At 41.6% G+C, this 21,905-nt stretch overlaps 1 long non-coding RNA gene across 1 annotated transcript; it reads right to left on the bottom strand.

Annotated features, from left to right (window-relative positions):
• Window positions 1-6,342: 6,342 nt before the first annotated feature.
• LOC116536895 lies at window positions 6,343-21,282 on the bottom strand. The gene is made up of 3 exons (XR_004262855.1): window positions 21,270-21,282; window positions 11,201-11,207; window positions 6,343-10,546 (listed from the first exon to the last, which is right to left on the bottom strand). It is a non-coding gene; the product is annotated as an uncharacterized LOC116536895 (long non-coding RNA).
• Between the last annotated feature and the right edge of the window lie 623 nt (window positions 21,283-21,905).

Here is a 21,905-nt window from a genome sequence, read left to right as displayed (position 1 = left end):
ACCCCTGCCACTCTGCACGTGGATTGAGGTTCTATGCCAGGGTGACATTTTAATTTACAGTAGTCCTGGTACCTAAACAACACATAGAAATAGAAATGTCAACTGACCATATTAATATTAAAAAGTCTAGAATAGTCTCTGCTTTACAGATTTTGCATCCAAGTAAGTAAAAACATAACCACCTTTCAAAACACAGAATAAAATCCACAAGTGTAAGAGTGAGCACAACATGCTTTCTATCTGTGTTTTTAAGAACTTTCCCCACATCTGCTTTTCAAAAGCATTTGCCTGGGAATAGAGACAAATACATATATTGTTTGTTGTAATAATGCACACAAATGAATGCTTTAAAAATACAACGTTGTTTTCCTTTTGATGGTCTGGGAGTTTTTCTTCAATTTTTTGGGTTTTTTTCTTCATTCATGTGTAAGTTCCACCATAATGTCTGTTTACTACTGAAAAATAAATATCTTCATTTACAGTATACACAAAGCTATTATTTCATATTTTATGCATATTTCCAGGTAGGACAGGATGATCAGATGTAGCTTGCAAAAGAACTACCTGCTAAATTATAATGGTCTCATGTGCAGATCAAAATGTCAACTAGTGTATCAAACAGTGAGCAAGTCACTAAATTATTTTTACATTACTCCTATTTGACTGTTTAAGATAGTTGTATGTACAAAATGTAAATTTTTGCATTGTATTATTTTTGATGTACCAGCATACATAAACATATTGGGCTGTATTGTGAGTTTCTTGCATGTAATGTGTAATTATATGTGACAAATAAAACCTAAAAGTGATAAAAATCTAAGTTTTCCCTTGTCTTTCTCATGCTCACATAACTGACCTGTACTAAAATAATATTTCCTAAGTAAATGCTGCAATGTAGGTAAATAGGCTACAAATTAGACTAACAGACAATCTGATACTAAATAAATACTTCAAAATAAAGAAGCGAACTTTTTATCTTCATGAATTATTTCTATCTTTAGAGCCAAAATGACTCTAAACCTTGACAACCATGACTTATTGAGCCAGAATTCTAACCAAACCATACAGAGAAAAATATGTATACCCACTGTAAATTCTATCATTGAAAATATAGGTAGCTAAATCCACTGATAGTCTACTTCTTTTTTTTAATTTGCTCGTGATGTTTTCAGCAGGAAAATTCTTTGCAAGAAACAAAGAGTTTGATAAGGTGAAATTCAGAGCATACTCTGGGTTGTGAGGTATAGTTTTTTGAAGTGGAAACGTGTCAACATGAAAACACTTTCTGGTAGGAAAAAAAACCATCTCAAAGTAACGTTGCATAACTTTAGAATGCCTATTGAAAAGAGTTACTTACAAGGGCCTTTTGAAAAGAAAAATCCACATCCCAATAGGTAAAAAGTTCCTCTCTTCGGCCGGCCAGGCATGGTGGCTCACGGTTGAGATCCCAGCACTTTGGGAGGCCAAGGTGAGCAGATCACGAGGTCAGGAGACCAAGACCATCTGGGCCAACATGGTGAAACCCCATCTCTACTAAAAATACAAAAAAATTAGCTAGGGGTGGCGGCACACACCTGTACTCCCAGTTACTTGGGAAGCTGAGGCAGAAGAATTGCTTGAACCCAGGAGGCGGAGATTGCAGTGAGCCGAGATCGTAACACTGGACTCCAGCCTGGGCGACAGTGCGAAACTCCATCTCAAAAAAGGAAAAGTTCCTCTCTTCATAGCATTACCAGATGTGATTTCCTGACACACAGTTTTTATCTTGTCCTTCTGCTCAAAAGCTTTGAATGATGTCCTATTACCTAACAACTAAAGTCTGATCCCTTCCCATGACATTCAAGGGCCTTCATATTTTGTGTGAATATGCCACAATTTATTCACCAATTCTGCTATCAGTAGATAGACATTTGGGTCACCTCCAGTCTCAGGTGTTCATGCTGTTAGTGTGTAACATCTTCTGGTACACTTGCATGCATTTGTCTTAAGTATATATCCAGAGATTGAATTCCTTAGCAAATAATACCAAGTGGTTTTCTAAAGTGACTTTACCAGTTTATCCCCCTTCCAATAGTGTGTGAGAAATTTCCAGTGTTCCTCTACCTGATCAATATATGACATTAGGCTGGGCACAATGGCTCATGCCTATTCTCCCAAAACTTTGGGAGGCTGAGGTGGGAGAGTCACTGGAGACCAGGCTTTTGAGACCACACTGGAAACATTGTGAGACTCTGCCCCGCATCGTCACCTCTACAAATAAAAAACAAAAAATTAGACTGGCATGGTAGGGTGCACCTATAGTCCCAGCTACTCAGGAGACTGAGGCAGGAGAATCAATTGAGCCCAGGAGTTCAAGTCTGCAGTGAGATGTGATCAATGCCATCATACTCCACCATGGGCAACAGAGTGAGACCATATCTCAAAAAATATATATATTGTTGGGGGGAAGTAGGGGAGGGACAGCAGGGGATGGGGAGTTGGGGAGAGATAGCATGGGGAGAAATGCCAGTTATAGGTGAAGGGGAGGAAGGCAGCAAATCACACTGCCACTTGTGTACCTATGCAACAATTTTGCATGTTCTTCACATGTACCCCAAAACCTAAAATGCAATAGAAAAATATATATATAATTTTTACTTATGTATAATAATATAAATAATATATAGTAATAATATAAATATGTATTTATACCTTTTACATACATATTGCTTTATAAACTTTTTACTTGCTCTTTATTGAGTTGTATATTATGTTCCATTGACTTTTAGTTCTTTCTACTTTATGGATATAAGTCTTTAATTGGATACACAGTCATGCATCACGTAACAACAGGCATGTTCTGAGAAATACATTAAGTGATTTCATTATTATGTGAACATCACAGAGTGTACTTCTACAAACCAAGATAGTAGGCCCATTTCATACCTAGGCTATATTGTATAGCTTATTACTCCTAGGTCACAAAACTGTACCACATAGTTCTGTAGGCAACTGCAATACAATGATATATCTAAACATAGAAAAAGTACAGTAAAAATGTTAGAATGGCTTATTCATGTCCTTTGCCCAATTTTTGACAGGATGATTTGTTTTTTCTTGCTGATTTGTTTGAGTTCTTTGTAGATTCTGGATGCATAGTTTGCAAACATCTTCTCCCATTATGTGGGTCATCTGTTTACTTAAAAGAAGCTATACAAACAGTCAACAAACATATGAAAAAATGCTCACCACCACTAATAATCAGGGAACTGCAAATTAAAACCACAGTGAGATACCACCTTACTCCTACAAGAATGGCCATAATTTAAAAATAAAAAAATACTAGATGTTGGTATAGATGTGGTATAAAGCGAAGTCTTTTACGCTGCTGATAAGAATGTAAACTAGCACAACCACTAAGGAAAACAGTATGGAGATTTCTTAAAGAACTAAAAGTAGAAACACCATTCAATCCAGCAATCCCACTACTGGGTATCTACCCAAAGAAAAAGATGTCATTATATGAAAAAGACACCTGCATGCATATGTTTATAGCAGCACAATTCACAGTTGCAAAAATATAGAACCAATCTAAATGCCCATCAACCAACAAGTAGATTTAAAAAATATAGCACACATATACCATGGAATACTACTGAGCCATAAAATGGAATGAAATGATGGCCTTTGCAGCCACCTGAGTGGAGTTGGAAGCCATTATTCTAAGTGAATTAACTCAGGAATGGAAAACAATACATCTTATGTTCTTACTTATAAGTAGGAGCTAAGCTATGAGGATACAAAGGCATGACAATGATGTAATGGACTTTGGGGACTTGGGGAAGGGGTATGAAGGAGTGAAGGTAAAGGACTACATATTGGGGACAGTGACACTGCTCAGGTGACAGGTGCATCAAAATCTTAGAAATCACCACTACATAATTTATTCATGTAACCAAAAACCATCTGCTCCCCCAAAACTATTAAAATAAAATAAAATATTTAACTTATTTATGTAACCAAAAACTACCTGTTACCAAAAGACTATTGAAATAAAATAAAATTTTTAAACTAAGGTTATAATAATTATAATACTTTTCCAAAAGTAACATTTAATACTTGCACAATAATTCTCACTTATTAAGGAAATAATTTTCTTGCTTGTATGCAATAAATTAAAGATGATAATAAAATGTAGGTGGAAATGAAAAAATGGTATTAGAATCTTATGGGACCACAGTCATAAGTGGTCTATCACTGGTCGAAACTTTGCTGCGTGGTACATGACTGCACATATTGCAAGTATCTTTTCCTACTCTATGGCTTCAATTTTTAGTCTTTTAAAGTCTTATTTGGATGAATGAAAGTTCTGGATTTTAATATGGTCTAATTTTCAATGATAGTGGTTTTTATGCCCTATTTAAGGACATTTTTGCCTACTACAAAATAAAGAAGATATTCTCCTATGTTTTCTTCTAGTAGCTTTTACCTTTCACAATCTATAATCCGTATGAAAATTGTTTCTAAAGTAGGCACAGTGCCCTCTGTTTCCATATGGACATTCAATTGACCCAATACTTTTTATTGAAAAGACTTTTGTCCCAAGTTCATTATCATGCACCTGTGCCAGAATTCAGGCAACCCACTGTGTGTGGGTCTGCTTCTAACTGTTTAATCTATCCCCTTGATCTGCCCATTTTGCTTTGGATACTGTGAGTTTACAGTGAGTCTTGATTATTTAGCAGCCTAAGTTCTCCAAGTTCTTCATTCTCAAGGCTGACTTTGCTATTCTTGACTCTTTCCATTTCCATATAAATTTTAGAACTAGCTTGCTCATTTCACAGAAAAGGCCAAAGGGATTTTGATGAAGATAAAGTGTTGTCTGCTGGAAATGGCCTCTAGTTTGGTTGACTGGGACATAGAGTTTGAAAGCTGAGCAATGGAAGAAGCTTTAAGTTTGGCTGAAGGCTTATTTTTTAAAACTTTGGCTGTCATTTAAGGAATATGTACTTTATTCACTGTATAGTGAGGAACCATCAGTAATCTCTAAGCACAGAAATCAGACGTTAGATTTGTCTTTCTGAAAGATCGCCAGGAGGCAACATCCATGCCTAATTCCCATCACCTAAACTCCCAGATATCTACTCTAAATATAGTTATGTTCATACCCAGTCTCTGGGAGATGAGTTATTCCTTCTGGAACCCTAAAGCAGAGAAGTTGTTTCATGCCTAGGGTTGCGGGAGAGGGACCTCACCATGGAATAGAGTAAACACAGCCAATCAGACACTTCTTTATGATGCATCAACATTCAATCTAAGCTTCAGTTTGAGAGGCAGAAGAGTGCCCTCTCTGAAGTGGTTTATGTCTGTAGAGAAGACTTGTAATTCTTTGAGATGTGCAGGAAAAGACCAGCAGATACGATGGCTCTGGCACTGAAGCTGTGCCTGAATCACCCAACCTGCGCCTCACATCACCCTTTGCCCTCCCTCTAATCCCCAGGCTGTGGTAGGGAACCCACTCAGCACTGACAGTGCTAGAGACATAATACATCCAGAAGCCACAGTGTGTACAATAAAACACAACAAAACAGCAACTCGTGAAAAGGTATTCAACCAGGACTCAGACTCCTCAGCCTCAAACTTTTGACCCAGATAGAAGGAGCGATCAGGCCAGCCTGCAAAAGTGCAGATAGTTCTCCTCCAGAAACTGGCTAGCTGAGCAGCTAATTTAAAATCTCACATGCATTTTTTTTTTAGGACAAGAGTCAAAGAAAACCACTATCTGAGAAGGGAAAATGAGAATAGTAGTTAACCCAGTTGTCAAAAATAGCTGACAGGAACTATTTAAATTAGATTTCATTTTGGGAAGAGAAGATCTCAGAGCCCTTCTTTCATTCCCACCCATAGTCTATGGGTTTCCCAGGGCCAAGCTGGCGGCCAACAAAGACTTGGATCATTTCACTAAGTCAAATCTATAATCCACATTCTAACAATGCTTTTTTTATTTCTTTTCTGCTATATGTACTGTGGAATTCATTGGAGGTGCCAGAATATGAGAACAGATATCTTCCCTTATTAAGTCTATGCACCCACCGTAAAGAATATTGATGTTTGGCCAGATGCAGTGGCTCACACCTATAATCCCAGCACTTTGGGAGGCCAAAGTGGATGGATCACCTGATGTCAGGAGTTCAAGACCATCCTGGCCAACATGGCAACACCCCCATCTCTACTAAAAATACAAAAATTAGCCAGGCATGGTGGCAGGCACCTATAATCTCAGCCACTCGGGATGCTGAGGCAGGAGAATCACTTGAACCGGGGAGGCAAAAGTTGCAGTGAGCTGAGATCACACCACTGCACTCCAGCCTGGGTGACAGAGTGAGCCTCCATCTCAAAAAAAAAAAAAATAAACAAAGAATATTGATAATCTGTCAACCACACCATAGCTTAATGTTTGTCCAGATCGAGGGGGAGACTTAGTTTTTTAACTCTATCTTCTTCCTAGTGGCAGGCTCAATGGCCAACTTGAAAAGGCAACAAAAGGCTTGGTCCAGCCATGGTGTCCAGCTTTTCTGAGCTACCTGAGCCTCATATTTAGGCATATAGAACCTCTTGGCCTTGGCATGGAGACATGAAGTCCTGCAAGGAATGAAGGCAGTACCTGTGGGCACCATTCAGCATTTTCCTAGTATAGCCTGGTTCTCCCAGCAGTGCCAAAGCTGCTAATTTCCCAATGAAACTAGACATGTGTTTTCTGAAAGGAAAGTATACCCAAAACATTAAGATAGAGAGAAAAGAATTGAAGAATTTCATATTTAATAGTCCCTAAAGAAGTATCATCGGGAATATTAAACTCAAAACCTTGTTGGGCTTTACCTGTGTTGAGTATTTTCACCATTTTTACTTACATACAGAATCACTAGGGGAATAACTCTCTTGGGTGTTTAGAACTATAAAGGCGTGAATTGTTTGTGACTCTGGTAAGGCTGAGACATCATATCCCAGAGAGGCCTGGGTGATCACATGGAAATGGCTGAATCACAGGCAAACCCCTACCTGTGCCACAGCCTGTCACTAGCTCTGTTTTCCATGGCTTCCACTTCCCCATCTTTCCAAACCACTCTCCTGCCCCTCCCCTCCATGACTGCACCATGGCTTCATTCCAAAGCTAAATATTTAATATGAAGTACACTCTGCCAAAAGTGAATGGAGAGGAGAAGAAATAAGAGAAACTCCTACGAGGATGTGTGTATGATATTAGTCTGTCCCTGACCCTTCTTGTAAAACAATGGTGTCCATTTCAGCTGAATCATCTGGAAAGAGATATCAGATATATCTAAGTGATTCAGTAGACTGAACTTATCTAAATCTCTCATACCCACCTGAGGGTCCCTCTCTAGAATGGCCAGGGGGATCTGATGTTCCACCTAATCCCTCAGCCCCTCAGCTTGGTTCCTGAGCCCTCATCCTGCACTGGCCCATCATCCCCATAGACGGTGCCCAAAACAGTCTGAAATGCAGGTACAACAAAAATATGCATCTCCTTTAGTTCAAATACAGGGGCGAGTGGTGAAAACGGGCAGCCGCTTTCTATGAACTACACATATGATGTGGATGCAGCTGGGGTTCAAAGGGATGCCAACATGTGACTTGCAAAGGAAGGGTGACAAAGGAGGCAAGCAGAGCAATAGGTGGCTGCCCACACCGACTTGTCCAAAAACATTCCTTCTGCTATTTGGAGATATAAAGTGCCTTTGAAAGGAGCTCACATTTTAAACCTTTTAATGATAATAAAATTTTAATAATGATATTCTGAACACTCATCAAGTGCAAATTATGGCCATTCCATTAAGATATTTAATGTCTCATTTAATCTTCACCAGAACCTTAGACAGTAATACTAATATCCCATTTCACAGATTAAGAAACCGAGCCTGAGAGATCACATTACCAACAGTAGCCCGTCTAATATATTATGTCAAAACTACACTTTTAACCTTCACATTACACTACCTCCTTCCAAAATTATTCCCCATGCATAAAGGTGTAATGTCTATGAAATACAAGCCCATGATTGGAAAAGTAGGCTTATGGTAAAGAGAATATTACATCTATGTACAGAGATAAAGAGAAAGGAAAAGATAGGAGTATATTTATTATTTTAAAACGTATCTGTAACCTCTGAATATACTTGCTTTCTGTGGCATGCTTGTGCAAGGCTAACTTATTTTATATTACTAAATAAATAAACCTTTATGTACTCAGTTATAGATGCTAATAATTTTATTTCCAAAGTTAGAAACATTTTTCTATAATTCAATAAATTATTAAATTTATTTAACAGAATAAAGTTAACAGATAAACAGAAATCCATTCATAAGGACTCTATATCAGGGCCACATTGGAAGTTTTAAGAAATTCAAAAGAGAAGATTCTGGTGATATTTATAATCTTACTCCAATTATGTTAAAGATCAAAATGAAAGTGTACAGTCTTTACACATACAGCAAGAGAATGGTACAGATTCAGTCCTAGGTCAAATACTATATGTTTTATATACCATGAGAGATCAGAAAGAAACACCATTTCAGCCACAATTAGCCTGGAAAATTCACAGGTAAAATAGAAGTGAGTATGAAATCGAAATCAATGGACAGGATAAGAAGGAAGAAGAATTTGCATGAGCCAGACACAATGATAACCCTGAAGACCCAGAATTCAGGGCTAAGACCCAACTCTCTGTTGAACAGCCCTCACATTCATGAAAAATATTCAGTATTCATTTGTTTCCAGCTAACATGGGGCATAATGCTAAGCAATGGAAATAGAGATATGAAAAAAAAAAATAGTCTTCCCCTTCAAGTAGTTCTGAGCCAAGCAGAAAACAAAGAAAATCAGGCCAGCATCTATCTTAGCAATTAAAATTCTGAGCTTTCAAGTCACACTGACCAGGTGTAACCCGTTCTACTTACTAGCATATTCTTAACCTCTCTGAGCCTGTTTCTGCCACTGCAAAATCTCTAATCATTGACATGAGAATTAAATTAGACTGTATGCAGAAAGCTTTTAGAAAAAAAAAAAGTCATGTAGTTTTTTAACAGTTAAATATTTCATTGCTAATATTTTAGAATGCCTTCACACAGAGGTTATTCTCAGCCCAGCTAATCAATTGAATCACCTAATTGCTTTAAAATAAAAACAATCAATGTCTGGAACCTGCTCCAGATGAATGACATCAGGCAAGTGTCTGGAGCTGGGACCTGGTCCTCAGGACTTTGTTTGAAGTCCTCCTGGTGAGGATCATGTGCCAGATTTCTGGGTTTAGCATATGGAAGGAACAAGGACCTCTGCCTGTGTGTGTGCCAGGAGGAGCATGTCAAGGTGAAACTGCCTTTGCAAAATTATGACTGAGACAGTGAAAAACGTCCAACTTAAATGACTCCATCTTTCCTCTAACCTCCAAGCTGTCCTGCTCATTCCTGGGCATAGGCTGAACTAACTTTGGGAGGAACTTAGTTTAGAATTTATAGTTTAAAACATATACCATGAAAATTCAGAAAGAAACACCGTCTCAGCCACAATCAGTCTGGAAAACTTCACAGGTAAAATAGAAGTAAGGATGAAACCAAAATCAATAGATAGGATAAGAGGGACATTTCAAGAAGAAGAATTTGCATGAGCAAGTTTTTTAACAGTTAAATATTTTAATGCTAATGTTTTAGAATGCCTTCATACAAAGGTTATTCTCAGCCCAGCTATTCAGTTGAATTACCTGATTGCTTTAAAATAAAAAATACCAATATCTGGAACATGCTCCAGATGAATTATGTGAGGCAAGTGTCTGGAGGTGGGACCTGGTCCTCAGGACTTTGTTCAAAAGTCTAGGCAGAACCCATTGAGAGGTCACAAAGACGATAACAGCCCTTTCCCAAAACAAACCTTCTTTTTGCCTGGGAACTAGACTACTAACATTAGCCACAAGATTAGAAATTATAGTTTAGGAGTCACATAACTGGAGGCTACAAGATTCTGACCCTCCCTAAACTGCTTCTAAGATGAATGCTTGAGATGTTTTGCAGACTCTACACTTGATGGCTCCATCGACACTACTGAGATGAGAAACCAGCCGATCTGATCTTGTGACCCTACCCAGAATTGACTCAGCACAAGAAGACTGGGACACCATAGGATTTCACCTCTGACCCAACCAATCAGCACACACTCCCTGATTCACTGCCCCTCCCCTCTCACCAAATTGTCTTTAAAAACTTTGATCCCCAAATGTCAGATATAGTGAACTCCAAGTTTCTCTTCAAAGAATCAGTATGTCAGTATGCTCAGCTCTCTTACTCTTTAATTCTCCATTTTAAAGTTTAATTTCCTTGTAGTTTCAGTAAACAACCTTTGTCACCAGTTCTAATCAGTACTTCATATCTGTTCCCCCCGTCCCTTACTCCATCCTGACTCATCCCAGACACCTGCTCCAGTCACCTGCTTTGACCCCTGGTTACTTGCTCTGACCTGTTCCATAACCATCCTTCCTTCCAAGCTACCCACCCTGCCACTCTAGCTTGTGCCCCTGCTGTCTCTAAAACAGTCAGTTGAAATTAGCTTTGACTGTGCAGCCTAACCTTAGCCAATAGGGGAAAAACACAGCAGTAGGCGCTACCTCCATCAGAAATAAGAACCCCTTCCCCTCCTTTGTCCTGGTGTGTGCTCACCCTTGTTCCATCTGTGAGTTGCACCCTTCTATAGAAGTAAAGTGCATTGCTGAGGAAATTTATATTCACGTGCTATTTCTTTTGCAGCACCAAAAATTTACATATAACATCAAATGTTTGGGGAGACTAATTTGAGTAATAATAAAATCTCAGCCAGGCACAGTGGCTCACACCTGTAATCCCAGCACTTTGGGAGGTCGAGGTGAGCAGATCATGAGGTCAGGAGTTCAAGACCAACCTGGCCAATATGGTAAAACCCCATCTCTACTAAAAATACAAAAATTAGTCAGGCATGGTGGCATGCATCTGTAGTCCCAGCTACAGGTATCGATCGACTTACCACCTATGCAACTTACGACCATTCGACTTTACGATTACAATCGTTAGCCACGACTGCTCCGCATCTGGCAGCGCAAACGTTGCCCGGCTGGGTGTACGACAGTGCGGACCAGCTTCCGGCAGCACTACCATCTCCGCGTGCACCACTTCAACTGTACATATAGCCTACTCAACTTACGACCAAATTGTGTTACGACCGGTCTGCGGTCCTGATCATGGTCGTAAGTCGAGCACTAGCTGTACTTGGGAGGCTGAGGCAGGAGAATTGCTTGAACCCAGGAGGCAGAGTTTGCAGTGAACCAAGATTGCACCACTGCACTCCAGCCTGGGCAACAAACAGAGATGCCATATTAAAATAATAATAATAATAAAACTCTGGTTTCCCACTCAGCCAGCTCTGCTTGACTTACTCTTTCCCTATTGCAATTCCCCAGTCCAGAGAAATCAACTCTGTCGAGGCAGCGGGTAAGGAGGCCCCACTGAGAGGCTGCAAAGGGAGGCCTCCTGGAATGGATGATTCCTGACTTGTGTTGCTGCTATCAGAATCTGGTAGACAAGATGGGAAGGGGATGAGACGTGTACCAAACATTGGAGAGGTCAAGAGGAGGGTTATAGTCCTCTTTTGGAGTGTCTTAAAATGGTTTCCCTTTTGAAAACTCTTGGAATTCTCCCCTTAAAAATCTCTTGACTTTAAAATTTCTTTCAACCTGGAGCACATCGTAAACCAGAAAATAAGAAAACCAGAATATAAGAAAACCAGAATAAGCTGAAGCAAAACAGCTCCCCTGCCCCAGGGATGAAGCAATCAACAAAAACAGTGCTTTGAGGATCTCATGTCTGCAGCATCTCAGAAAAGACCCTTGACCTGTGGGGCCCAGAGACACCTTCTTAGTTTATAGCTATCCTTAAAAACAGAAAGTCCATTACTACAGCCGCAGCTGGGCTTAACACACAGCCATCAATCAGTGATTGGCTAAAATATTTTTGGAGGAGCAATCAGAGTGAAAGACACTTAAGGGCCCTGGTGGGTAGGGGCAGCCACTTAAATCAGCCCCTAACAGCTAGTTTGCTAGAAATTTGATCAAATGCTTTTTGTCTTCTCCACTATGTATGAAATGGAAGACATGACCTGCAGACCAAGATGACCAGAAAAAAGAAACATTAGTTCCCCTGGACCACAGTTTAAATTTCTCGGTGATGTTATCTCTTGGGGAAAAAAGAAAAAACTCACACTTGAATCAGTCTAGGCCAAAAGCCCTTGAGGAAGCAACCTTGCCCTCTCCAGTTCCCCTGCCCTCTTGAGAAAGGCAACACAGAGGGCCTGAAACATTGATATGCAAGTCACTCTCAAGCTATGAGTCAGTTTTCTTCTCAAAGCAATTAGCAATTACCAGCATTTATTCAGTGAATGGGAGTCAGGCAAACAGACAGACTCTGAAAGTCTGTCATTATTGCAACAAAAGAACCACAGCTTTTATCCTCCCAAGAGGAAGTTATGACTTTAGAACTCTTCAACTTTCAAGCTTACGCACTCCCCAGACCTATGATTTATTTCATCATCAACTTTAAGAATAATATGAAGTTTATCCATTTATTTTATTTTATTATTTTTTTGAGACAGAGTCTCATTCTGCCGCCCAGGCTGGAGTGCAGTGGCACTATCTCAGCTCACTGTAACCTCCATCTCCCAGATTCAAGTGGTTCTCCTGCCTCAGCCTCCTGAATAGCTGGGATTACAGGCATGTACCCCACATCTGCCTAATTTTTGTATTTTTAGTAGAGATGTTGGCCAGGTTGGTCTCGAACTCCTGATTTCAGGTGATCCACCCACCTCAGCCTCCCAAAGTACTGGGATTACAGGGGTGAGCTCCCCTGCTCGGCTGTATTTTTGAGGTGCTGTTTGCAGATGAGCCTTCCAAGAATCATATGCAGCTACAGATAGGGCAAAAAGAGACTATCATTAATTATAGATGTACAGGTCAACCCACAGAGGGCACTCTGCCTGCATTCCCCACCCTATTGATGGCCTGCCAGGAGAAGATGCCCTTTCTGCAAACTTCCTACAGACTGCATCCTATTGGCCACTCCTTAACTACTCAGATGCTGTTTTTAATGTGGCCAAGTCAATTCAAGAGTTGCTTGTCACATGTCCATTTGAGGCCAGTACTAGATGCTGTGGAAGCAAGACTGAATGAATGACTCATGCATGGGCCCAGCTCTTCAGTACTAGACTTACAGTTTGACCAGAGCCTCAGTCATGGAGCCAAAGTAAAACCGGAATTTTCACTCCCTGGTGGTCACATGATTAAGATTTGTCACTCTCAAACTGGAATCAGATCCACCCCTAACTCTTACCGGATACATGATTTGGGGCAATGCATTTAACTACTCTGAGCCTAGGTTTAGTTTTCTCATTCATCGGAAAGATAAACCCTACCTCACATAAAAGAGATAACGTACTTAAAGCACCTTCCCTGATGCTCGGTACATGGACAGCATGTGTTAATGTGATAAATTACCCACTTATCCCAGTCTTTACCAGCTGGTGAGTATAAATATTCTTACGGTTAGCTTACCCCTAAGTCTCAGTGCTCTATCCCCTAGATCCATCATGCCAAAACTCCAGTCCTTTCCATTAATTTCCTCCCACATTATTTCCTCTTGGAGGCCTTGGTGGGGGTGGGGCTGGTGGAATTCGCAGCAGCCCTGTGGCCTGAAGTTGGTCTGAAGTACGGCAGAACTCTCTGTGAAGTCCCCAAATTTGAGTCTCAGCTAATTTATCAAGTTTATTTTGCAAAGGCTGAGGACATGCACCCGTGACACGGCCTCAAGCAGGTCCTAAGGTATGTGCCCAAGGTGGTCAGAGCACAAGTTGATTTTATACACTTTAGGGAGACATGAGTCATCAATCCACGTATGTAAGATGAACATTAGTTTAGTCCAGGAGGGTGGGACGACTCTAAGCGGCTTCCAAGTCACAGGTAGGTGAGAGACAAACTGTTGCATTCTTTTGAGTTTCTATTAGTCTTCCCAAAGGAGGCAATCCGATATGCATTTATCTCAATAAGCAGAGGGATGACTGAACAGGATAGGAGGCAGGTTTGCCCTATGCAGTTCCCAGACTAAATTTTCCTTTTAGTTTAGTGATTTTGGCAGCCCAGAATATTTGCCTTTCACATCTCCCAATCCATCAGCCTCAGTTGCTGCCTCAACTTGTGCCTCTCATGACCAAGTTTTACACAAGAGATTCCTAGTAGATCTGAGGTACTGGTATCATCATTGATTTCTCCTCTCCTGAGTTCTCAAGCATCTGAAAGGTGAAAAAGATGCAAATCGCCCAATTCTCACACTCTGGACCTGTCATCTGTCCCCTCCAACCTCTGACCGTCTCTACCGGGCTTGTGTTACAGTAGGTCAGGCATGAGCAGGGCAGGAAAGGGCTCCCCCACACCCCACCAGGAAAGTCAGGTGATGGTCAAGCAGCTGTCACACTGCCTCTCTAAAATAACAGTAGGTCGCAGCCAGCACCAGAGTGAAGCAATTTCCCCACAGATAGTAACACCTGAAATTGGTCAACAGCAGCTTTCAATAAGATCCCAGGAATTGAGTGAGTGGGCTCAAGTGCGCACATTTAGAGTAAAAATGGTGAAGTATTGAGGAAAGAGACCCAAGTACCTAAGATCACCTCCCCCTTGACTGCCACACTGCATTTCAATAGAAGAAAAGGCTGGCCGACTGGCACCTCCTTAGCCACCTCCCTATAGATGGCAGGCATAGTATGGGGGAATCTCTCCAGAGGCATTGTTTTTACATAAACAAGATCAAACTCCCACTCCACTCCTCTTCCGTTGACCAGGACCCTTTCACATATAATTTCTAAAACTGTAAACCTAAGACCCTTTCACATGTAATTTCTAAATCTGTAAACCCAAGACCCTTTCACATGTAATGTCTAGAGTTGTAAGCCTATATAAAGGCAGAGCTTCTCTTTGTTAGACGAGCTTGACTGTTAGAAAAATATGTTGCCTTGCTCCCAGCCGAAATAAATCACCTCTTCCTTCCTAGTTTGGCATCCAAGAGGTCTGTTTCTCATGGCCGCTCCTGCTTCAGTATGACTTTCCACGGACATTCCACCAGAAAAGGGGAGAACACCTCAGGTGAGCATGTTTACAACTCCAGTACACACACTGTGTACACCTGCCACCCAGGGACTAGTAGGCCACTGCACATGCGGGCAGCTCACCCTAAGGGAAGAATCAAAGGAAAGGGGTGCAAGACCCAGTAGTCGACCAGCATAGAAAATCCTAGGTCCAAGGTCGAATGGGGCACTTGTCCTTCAAGTCGCCTTCCTGGGCCTCTTCCAAGTGTACTTTCCTCTCTTTCATCCCTGCTCTAAAGCTTTTTAAGAAACCCTTTCTCCTGCTCTGAAACTTGCCTCGGTCTCTTTTTCTGCCTTACACCCTTCAGTAAAATTCTTTCTACTAAGAAAACAAGAATTGAACTTGCTGTAGACTTGCACAGATTCACCTCTAGGAACTCACATAACTTCCACTGTTAACACTTGGCTTTCTAGCCTTGCAGTCCATGGCCTCTGCTACTCCTCTCATTCTCTAATCCAGCCTCATCTGAGGTTCCCCTAATTCCATCAAATAGCTGTAACCTAGCTGAACCCTAAAGGAGAACCACTTCCTTCTCACAATTCTTCCAGCTCCTATACCAGTTGGAAAGTGTTTGGAACTCCCTGGACATTCTCTGCCTGGAGTAGAGGAACTTCAGCCAGACTAATAGAGTCACATTTCTAACATATAAGAAAAAGATGGTCACTAATATAGACATATGTATACGCACACAAATGCACAGATGTAATATGTGTTTAATGAAAAGTACTTTAATATTATTTTGATTGCTTTTCTACAGTAAGCCAAACTGCTTATATGAATTAGAAGCAAATTTTCTAACATGTGTGCCACAAAAGAAAAGCACTTGAACATAAATTTTCTCAGCAAGACAATTATTACTTCTATAGAAAGGTGTGTCTCATGAATGCAGCAATGGCAGGAGCACACCTGAACAAAGGAGGGGAAGGGGTTCTTATCCCTAACACAGGTAGCCCCTACTGCTGAGTCATTCCCCTATTGGCTAGGGTTGGACTGCACAGTCTAAGCTAATTCCAATAAGCTATTTTAAAGAGATCAGGGGTACGAGCCAGACTGGTGGGCTGAGCAGTTTTGGCAGGAAAGACAGCTACCGAACAGGTAACTAAAGGTGACTCAGGTCAGAGCAGGTGACCAGGGGAACAGATGTGAACTACTGATTAGAGCTAGCAGGAAAACTGTTTACTGAAACTAAGGGCAAGGAGATGAAGAGAATGAGGAAGTTAAACTTTAAAATGGAGAACAAAGAACACAGAAACTGAACATACTGGCATACTGATTCTTTGAAGAGAAATTTGGATTTCACTGTATTCAACATGTGTCTATTAATACACCTGGTATTTTTCTGAGTTCACTCCTCTGTCACACTGTACCTAAGACTAGCATACCTAGTCCTTCTCTCACTCTTGCTCCATCTATACCAATATCTCCAAATGCAGCTTAAACTTCATCTCCTCCATGAAGCCCTCCTTATCCACTACAGAACACAATCCTCTCTTCTTCATCTACATTTATTAAAATTATTATTCATGATGTGATTTGACAATGAATTTATTCTTCTTCAGGACAAGAAAGGAAGTAAAGAGTAAGTAACAAAATGATAGAGTGAAGTGTAAGAACATAAATTGCCTTCTCTTGTATAAACTACCAGGAAGGGAGTTTGGAGAGAGATGAATGCTATGTTTCAATGTTTGTCCCCTTCAAAAATCCCCATGTTAACATTTAGTTGCCTTTGTTACAGTGTTGTGAGGTAGGACTTTTTTTTTTTTTCTTTTTTTTTTTTTGAGACAGAGTTTCGCTCTTGTTACCCAGGTTGGAGTGCAATGGCACGATCTCGGCTCACCGCAACCTCCGTCTCCTGGGTTCAGGCAATTCTCCTGCCTCAGCCTCCTGAGTAGCTGGGATTACAGGCACGCGCCACCATGCCCAGCTAATTTTTTGTATTTTTAGTAGAGACGGGGTTTCACCATGTTGACCAGGATGGTCTCGATCTCTTGACCTCGTGATCTACCCGCCTCGGCCTCCCAAAGTGCTGGGATTACAGGCTTGAGCCACCGCGCCCGGCCGAGAGGTAGGACTGTTAAGAGGTGATTGGGCTATGAGGACTTCACCCTAACAAGTGGGATTAATCTCAGTTTAAAAGGGCAAGTTTGGTCCTAAAACAAGACTCTGGAATTTCTACTTGTGGAAAGATAGAGTAGATATACTTTTCCTTATTTCTACTACAAAATACCACACACACACACACACACACTCACACACACACCTGAAAACATAAATACAACAGAGAATATCACTAAAATAAAAAGGCAGTTATCTGACAAAAGCAATAAAATTGACAACCCTTTAGCAAGACTGACAGAGAGAGGGGTGGGTGGGGGGAGGGAGAAGGACACAAATTACCAATATAAGAAATAAGAAACAAAACAAGGTTTTCAGTACAGACCTGCAGATATCAAAAGGATAATAAAGACATACTATAATTAATTCAACAAAAAGAAATTTGGCAACTTGCATAAAATGAACCAATTCTTCAAAAATCACAAACTACTACAAGTCACCCAATATGAAATAGATAATTTGAATACCCTTATAAGTATTAAGGAAATAGAATTTATGTTAAAATTCTCAGAGAAGATGTCTCGCAGCCCAGATAATTTCGCTGAATGCCTCTACTAAATGTTTAAAGAAGAATAGCTGGGCACGGTGGCTCACGCCTGTAATCCCAGCACTTTGGGAGGTCGAGGCGGGCAGATCATGAGGTCAGGAGTTTGAGACCAGCCTGGCCAATATAGTGAAACCCCGTCTCCACTAAAAATACAAGAAAATCTAGCGGGGCATCACAGCACGTGTCTACAGTCCCAGCTACTCGGGAGGCTGAGGCAGGAGAATTGCTTGAACCTGGTAGGCAGGGATTGCAGTGAGCTGAGATTGCACCACTGTATTCCAGCCTGGGCAATAGAGGGATACTCCATCTCAAAAAAAAAAAAAAGAAAGAAAAGAAAAGAAAAATTAACATCAATTTAATATCAATTCTACACAATCTCTTTTAGAAAACAGAAGAGAACACTTCCCAATTTACTTTCAAACCTACTGTTATATTGATACTCAAACAAGATCAAGACAGTGCCAAAAAAATTTACAGACCAATATCCATCCTGAATATAAAAGTGAAACTGCTTAACAAAATATTAGCAAATAAGGTTCAGCAACATTTTTTTTTTCTTTTTTTGAGACAGAGTCTCACTCTGTCACCAGGCTGGAGTGCAGTGGCACATTCTCAGCTCACTGCAACCTCCGACTCCTTGGTTCAAGTGTTTCTCCTGCCTCAGCCTCCTGAATAGCTGGGACTACAGGTGCCCACCACCATGCCAAGCTAATTTTTATATTTTTAGTAGAGAGAGTGTTTCACCATGTTGACCAGTATGGTCTCGATCTCCTGACCTTATGATCTGCCCGCCTTGGACTCCCAAAGTGCTGGGATTACAGGCATGAGCCACTGTGCCCAGCCAAGACCCTGTCTCTTAAAAAAGAAAATAGCCGAGTGTGGTGGCTCATGCATGTAGTCCCAGCTACTTGAGAGGCTGAGGCAGGAGTATCCCTTGAACCCTGGAGTTCGAGGCTACAGTGAGCTATAATCATTCTATTGCAGTCTAAGTGACAGAGCAAGACCTGGTCTCAAAAAATAAAATAAAATAAAAACTAAAAAATTATGTGTGCACAGGTGCAACAGGGCCAATATTTTAATTGTTTTAATTATAGAATCAGGTTTCCACAATACCTGCATTTAAAGACAAAGCATTACAAAATCACTTTTGAGAATCAAGTATCATCAAGCAAAGGGTAATTTAGGCCTTAACATCTTAGGTTGATGATCTGCTTGGTGTCATGTCAGACTGATGGATTTGACCTAGTCTGTAGCCTCTTCCTCCAAGACAGCATGAGGGCGCTTTTCTGAATGGATGTTGATGTTGAAATACAAGTATAAATACAGAATTTCCATAGGTTCTGACCTGTGAAACCACAACCTGAACATTAGATTTGATATTTCTTTCTCTTTTTTTGACAAAGTCTCACTCTGTCACTCAGGTTGGAGTGCAGTGGCTTGATCTTGGCTTGCTGCAGCTTCTGCCTCCCAGGGTCAAACAATTCTTGTGCCTCAGCTTCGTGAGTAGCTGGGATTACAGAGGTGCGCCATCACACCCAGCTAACTTTTTGGTGTTTTTGTAGAGATGGGGTTTCGCCATGTATCCCAGGCTGGCCTCAAACTTCTGGCCTCAAGCAATCACCCACCTTGGCCTCCCAATGTGTTGGGACTACAGGGGTGAGCCACCACGCCTGACCCTATATTTGTTATTTCTCTTCAAACGAGCAAACCAACCTGGATTTACAACTAATTCCTTGATGCCAATCTACTTGTTTTTCCAGTCATGTGTTCTAGGAAGGCATAAACACAGTATCAACGCTGAAGTCTCTTCTGAGCATATCTTAGCAGTTCTAGCCAGAGTAGGAGGTGTGGGCAAGGGACAAAATTCCCAGGCAAATAGGGTGCCTGGATATTTAGCACATTACTGTCTTCCTGCCAAAGGCTCTTGCTGTGGATGTTGCTGATGCCTTGCCCAGATCCCTTTACCTGGCCGAAGCTTTCATTCCCCAGTGGCTATGAATTTTTGAGGCTAATAGCACTTTCCTTTTCCAGAGAATTTCCCTAAGCTACATGAAAGCCACTCAGGTCAGGAGGTTATGCTTCCCATCCCCAACCATGGCGGCCACAACCAATGACTGACTGGCGTGGTGCAAAAGGCCCTGCCCCTCTCTTGCCCTTGTCTCAAGACAGAAGAAATTCTGTGGTAGGATACGTGCTCCAGGGCTTCCCCCAGGGACCAGGCTGAACCTGGTCCACGGCTGAGGTCACAGCCTTGCTTAGCTTCCCCATCCCCTTGTCCAGTCTTGCTTCCCTCACTCCCTTCTGAAAGCATTCCTTCAGTAAATCGCTTTCCCAAGACTCTGTTTCTCAGGCTTTGCTTCCTAGCCTAAGATGGTTAGTACTGGGAGGTTGCAGGATGCAGACTCTAAGGATGGAATTAGAGAGGTGGGTGCTGCTTGGTTGCAGAGCCAGCAGCATGGCAGTGGGGACAACACCTCCTGTGGTCTGTGGTTGTTGAGGCTTTTACCTGCCGTGAACTGAGGCAATACATGGGAGGAGGAGAGCGGACCAGCCAGGGCAGTGTCTCTGGTGTTTGACAGTTGCGGGGAAAGCAGACGCTGAGTGCCGTGGATGCCTCGAAGAGAGGAACAGGCTGAGATAACATGCTGCAGTCTGTTAACAGCTCAAAGCAAAGTGTTAGAGAGTCGCTCTTTGGGCAACATTGAGAGAGGTACAAATGATTAATAGCTATCTTCTGTAGTCCAAAGGCAGAAAGAGTTGAAAATCAGGTACAAGAGTGGCAGAATTTCAAAGAAGGTTAAACTCTTGGCCAGTCTTCAGTATCAAAGTCAGGATTGTGACAAGGACAGGGCAAGGCCCTGAGACTTGGAACGGGGATGCGTGGGTGAAGAAGCTTGAGAAGGCTGGGCACAGTGGCTCACAGCTGTAATCCCAGCACTTTGGGAGGCCAAGGCAGGTGGATTGCCTGAGGTCAGGAGTTCGAGACCAGTCTGGCCAACAGAGTGAAACCAGTTTTGTATTTTGTATCTACCAAAAATACAAAAAATTAGCTGGGTGTGGTGACACATGCCTGTAATCCCATCTACTCGGGAGGTTGAGACAGGAGAATTGCTTGAACCTGGGAGGTAGAGGTCACAGTGAGCTGAGATCATGGCATTGCACTCCAGTCTGGGTGGCAAGAGTTAAACTCCATCTCAAAAAAAAAAAAAAAAGAAGCCTGCGAAAATACCCCAAGTTCACCTGAGATGCCTGATTCTGCGACAGAGGTGGACTCCTTATTGGGATATAAGGCTCCAAGCCCCCAGGCTTGAAAACTACCCAGAGGATTCCCATGAGGCAGTGACCTGTCCTTGCTAGGCTCTCTTCTAATTACCCCATCTTGGCTGCCCGATTTGTCAGTAGGACCAATCAGTATTAGCCAATGGGGGAAGGGCTAGTCTGACTAAGGGAGGCAGGCACTTATATATCAAATAACTGCAGAACCTTCTGACTCACTGGCAGGAACCAGGAGTATATACTGAAGGTTGGATCAAAGGGAGCAAGGACGAAATATCAAGCAAGACAAGGAAGAGGTTATTAGTGTAGGCTTCATATACGATCCCTGTTGTCCACCACAGGAATTTGTACTGGGGAAAGAGTCCTGGGAGACTCATATGCTGCTGAAATGGCCCTCCTTGAAAGCCTAGAAAATTATATTCCAAATTTAATGAAGACGGGATGTCAGAACTGCCAGGCAGATTGTGTGGAGGGAGGGGTGTAAGTGTCCAGAGAAGTAGGGGAATAACTAAAAAAATTGAATTATAAGAGCAGGAAACCCACTAGCAGATAATGTGCCTTGATGGAACATTATTTGCCAAAGCAATTGGGATATGCTGGTGAGGAGCTATAGCATCATTAAAGAGCTTGTGGTGGCTGTCACGTTGTCAGTAGGAGATGCTGTGAGGGAAAATAAGTATCTAGAAGCAATGGGGATGACAGAACTCTGGAACAGTGGAGGCCAGATGGTAGCAGTTGATAGTCATAAGCAAGGTATTCAGAACT

Source organism: Sapajus apella, unplaced genomic scaffold (genome assembly GCF_009761245.1).
Source record: "Sapajus apella isolate SASKATOON/1434 unplaced genomic scaffold, GSC_monkey_1.0 scaffold105, whole genome shotgun sequence".
Classification (NCBI taxonomy): Eukaryota; Metazoa; Chordata; class Mammalia; order Primates; family Cebidae; genus Sapajus; species Sapajus apella.
This window is presented reverse-complemented; position numbering and strand designations above follow the sequence as displayed.